This window comes from Notothenia coriiceps, unplaced genomic scaffold (genome assembly GCF_000735185.1).
Source record: "Notothenia coriiceps isolate Sejong01 unplaced genomic scaffold, NC01 NC01_scaffold00003341, whole genome shotgun sequence".
NCBI lineage: Eukaryota > Metazoa > Chordata > Actinopteri > Perciformes > Nototheniidae > Notothenia > Notothenia coriiceps.
Window position 1 is genome coordinate 48339 of NW_011336042.1, and position 9348 is coordinate 57686.

Sequence of the window (9348 nt, forward strand, 5' to 3'; positions counted from 1 at the left end):
CAGACAAATACCACAACACACACCGCATACTTCCATCTGTGAGGCGCGCCGCGAGTCTTGTGTGTATCTGTGTTTGTTTCCCGGAGAACCGTCCACAAGAAAACACCGGGTTGTTGTTATGCCTGCTGCTGACGTTAAGTTACCTCTTTGTAATTATGCCTTTACAAGCTTCCAAAGCTTTATGTATCATCTGAATTTGGCGAAACAAGTTTAATATTCTAAAAACCTTGTTTTTATTTGGAAATCAGATGAAAACAAAACTGTCACGGAGCCTGCCGGTGGTTATCTATGATTACTATACGCTTTTTCATTCATAATTATCAACGGGAGGGAGGGACAGCAGAACGTCGCGGGTTCAGCAGAGTGTGGCCGTGTTGACATTCCCCTTATTGTGGAATAAGGGGAATGCAGAGACAGGCTTCAAGTGTTTTAGGTTCAAGTTAGACAACTAATGTCTGGGTTACTGTTCATGACTTCATGTTTATGTCATCTTAATGGTTAATCTTAATGCACACACATTTTCCGTGCTTTCCAATAGTTTCCAATAGTTTTATTCCACTGTTAAATAACCTGTTCAATACAAACATGCCACTTCTAAAAATTAAATACATTTCTGTGAACTTATTTGTTTAGTGAGCTTCTTAGAGGATGTTCCCTGAAATATTGTAAAATGTCAATGAAGATTTCAGACTTAATTTGTTAATAATTACATACAATACATGCAATGTGTGTGTGTGTGTGTGTGTATTCCAAGTGAATCTGCGGCCCCCTGGTGGACAGTACATACATTATGTGGCCCCCACCATCATCCAAGTTGCCCATCCCTGATCTAGACTGATGGAAAGTGTTCGCCTCGTGTTCTCTAATCTTATTCTCCTGCTGGATAAGAGCCTCCAACGCCTGCAAATATTCACGTCGGATAAAAATCATCTTCTTTTAATTCTCCGTTTCACTTGACACAAAGTTACCCGAGCATCCCGACAGCGGAGGAGTTTTTTATGATTTTAATGTTTTATATTTTTGCTCCTTGGCCAGTTGTCCCGGGGCCTCGCTGTCTCTGCCCATGTCTCCCATCCTATCATAGAGCTGAGGGGGAGGCAGCCCAGCCAAGAGGCCCCGGGGCCACGGCCCTCTCTGGACCCCAGACCCCGGGTCACTGAGCACCTCGGGTCAGCCTGTCCCGCTCAGCCTCCTCGTGGGGGGGGGGAGGGGATCGCCCGGCTACCAGAGGAGGAAGAGAGGAAGGGGAGGAGAAGGCTCCCCCCGGTGTCTTGTGTAATCAACATTTAGAGAACAGCTGGAGGAGTGTGTGTGTGTGTGTTGTGTACATGTGTGTTTTCTCACGTTCGGATATATTTGATCTGTCGTATGTGTGTTTTTGTTCCGTGTGTGCTCATGTAAACGGCATTAACAAGTGAAGATATGAGCCTGTGAACTACACCATTATGTGTGTGTGTGTGTGTGTGTGTGTGAGTGTGAGTGTGTGTGTGTGGTCTGTGTGTATTCCCTGCTGGCCCTCGGTGCTCAGAGCGGGTTCAGTGTCGGGGTCTTTGCCTGCAAATAAAACTCTTCCTCTGGGGGCCAACGTCTCCGGGTAGAACTGTCAGAGCTTTCACTTTCGCAGAGGAAGAAACGCACAAGACGAGATGTTTACGGTTAAAAAAGTATCAAAGAGTAACTGGAAATGACATATCTGGGATGACTCCATATTATTTGTTTTATTCTAAATGAACACCAATTGACTGGACTCTTTTAAACAACAACTGTAACTACCAAAACAAGTTATATTGACCATAATTTTTAGCATTTTCAGGCTGGGTTTTGCTACAAATATTAACTCTTAACAAATTATAATAAGTACCAGGATATGTTTGTATCCCTTAACGCAGTGAAGTCACAGCTTTAAAGGCTCATTTCTCATAGTTTTAATGACTCGCTAGCAACTGAATTGAAAACACGACCATGGAAGACAACCCTAACCCAACATGCATTCATTTAAAGGATAATTACACCAAATGCAGCCAAAACATACTACAAGCAGCTGGAGCCTTCAAAGTGAGGAGCAATACATTCATTTGGTGATTGCTAGTGCATAAAAAACACTTTTTTAGGCCTCATATTCAATACTTTTAATCTAAATAATCAGCATTTTGGGCTCTTCTGAGGACCATACCAGGTTATTCCGGGCCCTTAACCCACCAAGACCACAACTGCGAAAGCTCATTCTCAGAGCTTTTATGACTCATCACTAATTGATATGAGATCAGGACCATGGAAGATAAACCGAACATGCATTCAAAGAATAACTGCCTTTAAAATATGCAGCACCGAATCCAAGCTGATAGCAAGTGGTTCTACTCAGATATTAGACACATTGACACACAGCTATGACTCTTTTTGCAGAAGAACTTGACCCTACCAAACCTTAATAGAACTAAATACAAATATTGTGACCAGTTTGCACAAAGTGTGACAATAAAGAATGTCATGGAGCACCTGACAGCTGAGAGTTCTCCTGCAGCCAGTTTACATGTTGCCATGCTATAAATACAGTATTGGCCTGGGGTACAGTGCTAATGCAGCATATAGCTCCGTGTGGCACAACATTTGAATCCACCATCTGACTAATTACAGCAGCGCGCGATCAGATCAGACTCAGAGAACCTGAATGCGGCCTTTCCGGTCAGGAGGACGGAGCTGCCTCATTGTTGCTGCCAGATAAAATAATTTCAATAATTTTCTATAATTTCAAGCAGTTAAAACAGAGCAAGGAATACAAAGCAGGGGACGCCAGGCTCCACCCACTCCAGGAAACACAAACACACACACACACACACACACACACACACACACACACACACACACACACACACACACACACACACACACACACACACACACACGGAGGCCTATGGAAACGCTGCCATCTAAAAGCAGCTTCTGCAGCTGGCGGCAGCGAGGGGCTTTCAGCGCTCGAACCCACAGCCGGAGTTTACTCCCGCTAAATGTATGGAATCAGGCTCTGGCTAAAAACTACAATTACAGGTGATATACAGATTGAAATCATAGGGGCCGCTTTTTTGTTGAGGAAAATTGTCCTAATGAGCGGTTTGGCGATTGGCGGGGTGGAGGGGAGGTGGTGCTGGTGTTGGAGGAGACTGTGAAAGTCTTTTCTCTTCAAGTGTGTGTGTGTATGTGTGCTGGGGAGGTGTTGGGGGTGGGGGGGCATAAACAGCTGCACCTGCTGCTGTGGCGCGCACTGCCACAGTTAATGATATCGGATGATATCATTAGGCAAAGTGCTCATAAACAGATGTTGGAGGCGCTGCCTAAACAGTGTCAGCTGAGCCGCTTTGCATTTCGCAGAACATATTATTTATATAGGGCATTTAAGTTTGTTATGTTAATAACCCCTGTGTTAACATGCAGGATGTGGCACAGGAAGAATGGAACTGTTAAAGTGCACCTCGGAGGATAATGGGAGGTGTGAGGAGCAGCCGCCTGCAGACAAACATCCACCTGAGCTGCACCACAACACGACCCTAATGTCACTTTAACACACATCATTCTACATAATATATACCAGAAAGATATTTGAATCCCCTGCTACTCTAGGGTATTACCCAGAGTGCATGTCCAGGGTCCGTAAAACCAGATCAGGAGTCAGAGCGTTCAGCTAGCTCCCTTTCTCTGGAAATAACTTCCTGTTTCTATTAGTGAGGCAGACAGTGTCCACTTTTGAAGAGTGTGTTGAAGACTTTCCTTTTTTATAAAGCCTATAGTTAGATCAGGTTTAAAATGACCCACTATGTGTGTCCTTCTGAGTCCTACATTTTATGGCAATCTATTAGTTGTTTTTGTTTTTTATCATGTCTTTTATCATTTTCTTGTCATTTTAATTATCTTGTACACTGTCATCTATGTTTGCTAATATGTAAAGCCCACTGAGACAAACTATTTTGTGATATTGGGCGATATAAATAAACGTATACTTCTAGTTGACAAAACGGTATACATGTTGATGGGAAACAAGTCCTTAAGTCGTGAACACACACACACACACACACACACATATCTATATGTACATAGCCATAACAAGACAGAACTAAGGATGAACAGGAGAAGAAAAGATCCGATGAAACGGTGCTTACCAAAACAGCATCTGAGGAAACTTCATGGAGCTCCTGTGTCAGGTAGGCTGGACATCTGGGAGTAGTGATGCTCCTGACTTCTGACCTTTGACAAAAGAGAAAATCAGACTGAAAACTAAAGAAATACAACAAAGAACTGCATGTCATTTTACTCAAAGTTGGCCCAGTTGATAAATATTTGTAGTAGTTGTGCCTGAACCGATAAGTTTAAATTACCCTTTAAACACTGGCCTTGTCTCACCTCTAACCCCAGCTGTTAGTGCCTTGCTCAGGGGGATTTAAACCCCCAGCCCTGGCAGGAGTGATGCCTCACTCTGGGGAATTCAACACACATGAACTTCAACCTTGAACTTCATGCATCACTCCAAACATCATCATTTGTACTGTCTGTTTTTTCTACGTCTGTGTGTATGAGTTCACTGAGATGAATGCACCGAAACAGGTGCAGTGAAACATATCTGCGTAGGGGAACACACTTCTTTGATTAAGCTACTGCCATGTGAATATCTTTCTACTTCCTACTTTCTTCTTCTATTGCTTTTTAACCGCAAGTGGCAACAACATTTACGGTGCACTACTGCCACCTTCTGCTTTGGATGGTGGACCGAGTCCTATCGATTAGTTCTCTGAGTGCTGCCTGAAACACTTCGCCATGGTTGATGTTGCATTGCGTTTCCTGTATATCATAAAACCATCATATCATACCTATTTCTATTCTGCACTATTTCCTATTCTATTTTATTTACTTGCACTATTTTATCAGTTTTATTGTGTTGCACTGTTGGAGGAGCCTGTCACCTAAGATTGTCATTGTCATAACAACACTGTAGCTATGCACACATGACAATACAAGCCTTGAATCCCTGAAACACTTTCTTCTTAAACATGTTAACATATGACAGGAGTTGAATTTGAAACAACTTATTTTTACCTAGGGATTTATTCCTTTGCAGATTCAGGACAGATGTAGGTTTATTTGCCCGAAGAGTAGTGTGGTGAACATATATTATAACTAATTCAGGCCGTAAAAGACTTGGAGGGGCAGAGCATCAAGCCTCACTTTTAAACAGCACTCATACACGTGTTAACAGATTTATGTAAAAGGTTAACGTCCTTGTGTTATTCTGCTCAGGCACTGCCATTTCACCCCTTCCTCCTCCCCCTTCCTCCCTGGCAGAAAAAAGGGGGGAACAGGCTCCCATTTCCCTGCCACCATTATGCTCATTTGTCCTGTCAAGAGAATGACAGGCCGCTTGACTCTTCCCCAGATACGACCATTAGGTAACGCTCTGTCATCTGACAGCGAGGCATTCTGCCGCTCCCTAAAAACCCCCTAATTATTTCCTTCGCCAGAGACAGGCGGCGGCGGGTAGGTAATTTTTAACCTTTCACGTGCACCTGGGGAACCCTCCTCCGGGGAGCCAAGGTGCCTGTGTGGCATTCAGTCATCAAAACATGACCTTTTATGGCCGTTCGGAGAGCAGTTGGCACCGGGTGCCACGTGCCGGCTAATGCTAATGTTGATGACTAATTTATGCATCAGCCCATCGCATCTGCAGCAAGTTTAGGGGAGCAACAATGTGTGATAGAGCGGTGAGAGGGAAATGGAAGGGAGGAGAGAGAGCAAGCAGAGGTGAAAGGCATTTTGGGGGAAGGGGTGGGGCATTTGAGACACCCGGTAGCGTGCACGACAGGGAATAGAGGGGGCTAATTATGTTGCAGGGAATACATTCGGCGTGACCAGCGAGCCTTTTTAGAATGTGTCGAGCGCAATCTGACTAACGTGACTGACCTTTACTTTTTTAGCCCAAATTGCAGGAGAGCAGAGAGCATGCAAGATGTGTGCAGACTCTATGACCTAATTGTCTTTTTTCTTTTGGGGCTAAACGCTGGGCAGCACCTTGTTCTCCTCAAGAACGTGGGGTGTCTAATATCACCCTTTTTATAACCGCATCATTACAATACACTTCTCATGTGGGTCAATATTAAATGAAGATGATATTGTATCTCAGAATGAATAAGATTAGTTACACCATAGAAGATTGACACCATATATGTATGGTTAATAACAGCCAGCAGAAAGTTAGCCTAGCTTAGCACAGACACTGTAAACGGGGGGAAACTGCTAGCCTAGCTCCTTTGCAAAGGCTCAAAGCTTAAAAGCAAACCCCACCCAGAGGCAACCCTATAATTTCAGATGAATGTTTTTGGACTGCAGAAACATTACATGATATATAAGATTTCCTTTTTTGGATGGTGTGAAGGAGCGAGCTGACAGAGACATTTATGTGGGAGCATAACATAAAAAAAGACAGCCTCAGGCTTCGCGGTTAGCTGACAAAAACGCTGTATGTTTATAATCCCCCCCCCCAAAAAAAAGTCCACAAATTGTTATTATCATGAAGTGTTTCATCAAGCAGACAAATGGAGGTGTTGGGGTGAAGAGGAGATGAATTTCATGCAGCGGGAGGAAAACAAGGAGAACGGAAAGCTAATCGGATCAAAAGTAAGTGATGGTGCTATTCTGCTTGAAAAACATAATTTGTATGAATCAGGCCATGTGTGCATTTGCAAACATGTCAGGCCCCCGCTGCTCTCTGCTTCTGTATATTCACTGTCAACCGGAGAGAGATGCTGATGAACTCTTTGTTTAGACAAATCAGGAAATTACACCGTCTTATTTTGCCTGGAAAGCGTGATTTTTTATTCTTCTCCACCCTCTGTCTCTCTCTCTGGCGTCGCGGGGAAAGGTCACGGCAAAGTGTTTCCCTCGGAGCAACAATAAAACACAAGTAAACACAAAGCAAGACGGATTCAAGGCGGCGTACGATCGCGGAGCCATTAGTGATTTATCCTCAGTTTCTAATCCCTGGCTCAGGCCGCCCTGCTGCCATTAAGCTTCCAAATTACATGTTCTATCAAGAGCAGCCGCTCTCACCTGAGTATTGGATTACTGAAATAAAATATGAATAATTAATACTGAGGAATAGGTTCCTGGCAACACGAATGGCTGCAATTAAATAATGAGCATTATGTTTCTTGTGTTTTTTCCCTCCTTTCCTCTCCTCCTCCTCCGGTGTCGTTTGATCTTCTCTGGTTTCTCTACCAGGGGACTCGGTGCATCCTCTTCTTCTTCGTTGGTTTGTTCCTTGGCTAGGTTGCCTCCCCTGGCCACTGGGGCGAGAGACCTGCCTTCCGCCTGTGTTCTCCATTCTTCCTCCTCCTCCTCTTCTTCATCTTGTTTTTTCTTTAATAAGCTGCCGTTAAATAAATTAGAAAATACCCACCCAGGGGTGATCAGACGGCCACAAACCCTTGTCATCTGTCTCCCGGCGCTGCCAGGCAAAAGAGAGCAAGGGAGGGAAGGAGACGGAGAGAGGAGGACAGCCAGGATTTCTCCTTCTTCATCTTTCCCTTCCTTGGCTTGGTATTCTGTCAGAGGTGAGAAAGAGAGAGAAGAACAGACTCGTTTTTGCCCTGCCAGACTACTCAATGCTAAAAAAAAAACTCCATACATGCATATTTATTTAATGTGGGGAGGGAATACATAAGGAGAGGAAGGAAAGGAAGGACACAGACAGAAAGAGAGGGGCAATAAAAGGTGGAATCTTGAGGATCTTAATTTAATGACACGTTGCTTTGTTGCAGTATTACAGGGATGGAAACATATCTAATACAGCTTTCAACCACCTATGGGCTAAAGTTGAGTAAATCACACTAAAACAACCATTTCAGTTCAATAGGTGCAATTTAATTGATAGGATTTTATAAGCTGTAAAGGTGAATACACATTCTTCCCAACGCAAATTCTGTAACTTCCTGTGGTCATATGATCGTATTATTTGATTGTATTTATCTTCAATTGGACATATTACTTAACTCAGTTATGTTTGTTCTAATATATGTATTTTACCTTATCTTTATAGCTTATTATTTAACTGTAATGTTTATTTTTAGGTAAATGTGCAGCAAAAGAAATCTGGACGTAGGTACATTTATTTAAGGACTAGTACTTACAATATAATATTGATAAAGGGATGATTAACCTGGTTGAACTAGAGAGTAAAATTACAAAGTGAAATGACTGAAATGTAATTAAATATATTTATCAAGCACTTAAACCAAACTAATACTTACGTTTGATTATCTAAATAGAGAATAAAATATGATATGTTGTAAAACAAGCTATACAACTGAAATCTAGATTGATTGGTGATAAAAAGTCAATATAACATGAATAACATTTCCATACATGCATATTTATTGAATGTGGTGAGGGAATACATAAGGAGGAGAGGACGGAAGGGAAGGAGACGGACAGAAAAGGAGGAGAGAGGAGGGGAAAAAAAAAAACTTTGCTACATATGGAGTGCTTCTTACAACTAATCAGCAGACTGTTGGTGATTGGGGCCGCGGGCGCCAGGTTGGCTCAGACCGCGGTTAGCACAGTGCCCAGGTCTTTGCTGCAGGCTGCACAGGTTGGCCTCAACTCTGCTGGGGAGCAGATGGCGAGCCAAAGCTTGTAGTCACACTTACCTTCCCCACTAAATCCCTAATCCCTCCGTGGACGCTCCTCCAAGGCAGGTTTTTGGAGGCAGAAATAGGGGTTACAATCTGGACCGGCGCGGCGCCTGCCAAAACACTCACAACACAGAAATGCAAATTAACTTATTTGTGTTGTCCGCTGGCCAAGGCGCCGCTTCTTTTGCGAGTAATTAAGATACCTTGAAAAATATGTGTAAAAGATCAATACGTTGAAATGGACAATGCAGGGAAGAAGAAGGGTGGAAGAATAACACAGGGGTGTACACACTGCATTAAAATGAGTGTATATGTACCACCCCTCGCCCTGTACACACAAATCAGCCTTATCACTCCCTCTTTCACCTACAGTACAGACATGAGAAAGTAGTCCCTCAGGTGTCGGTGACTTTGACGTTCTGAGGTGTGTAATACCTTCTGAACCGGGCAGGATACAACCTACTGGATGTGGAACACATAACACATTTCTGTTGAATGTTCCTTTAAAGCCAGCAGCTTGAGGATGCACCAAAAAAAACACAGAAAAAAGGAAAAACAAGCGCCCCCTGAATCAGTGACTGTTAGAGGAGGCGTAGGAGCCTCGGTGACACCTTTCAGCTGTGCTTGTTGGCTGGTGCTTAAGCGACACACACACACACACACACACACACACACT

At 43.4% G+C, this 9348-nt stretch overlaps 2 long non-coding RNA genes across 2 annotated transcripts in view; one reads left to right on the forward strand and one right to left on the reverse strand.

Moving 5' to 3' along the window:
• LOC104941396 (uncharacterized) overlaps positions 1–4805 on the reverse strand; it is a 39022-nt gene extending 34217 nt beyond the window's left edge. Inside the window, exon 1 of the long non-coding RNA XR_797896.1 lies at positions 4152–4805. This is a non-coding gene — a long non-coding RNA (uncharacterized lncRNA). The remainder of the gene's footprint in view (positions 1–4151) is intronic.
• LOC104941395 (uncharacterized) overlaps positions 1–9348 on the forward strand; it is a 23349-nt gene that overhangs the window by 1129 nt on the left and 12872 nt on the right. Inside the window, exon 2 of the long non-coding RNA XR_797895.1 lies at positions 8109–8114. This is a non-coding gene — a long non-coding RNA (uncharacterized lncRNA). The remainder of the gene's footprint in view (positions 1–8108; positions 8115–9348) is intronic.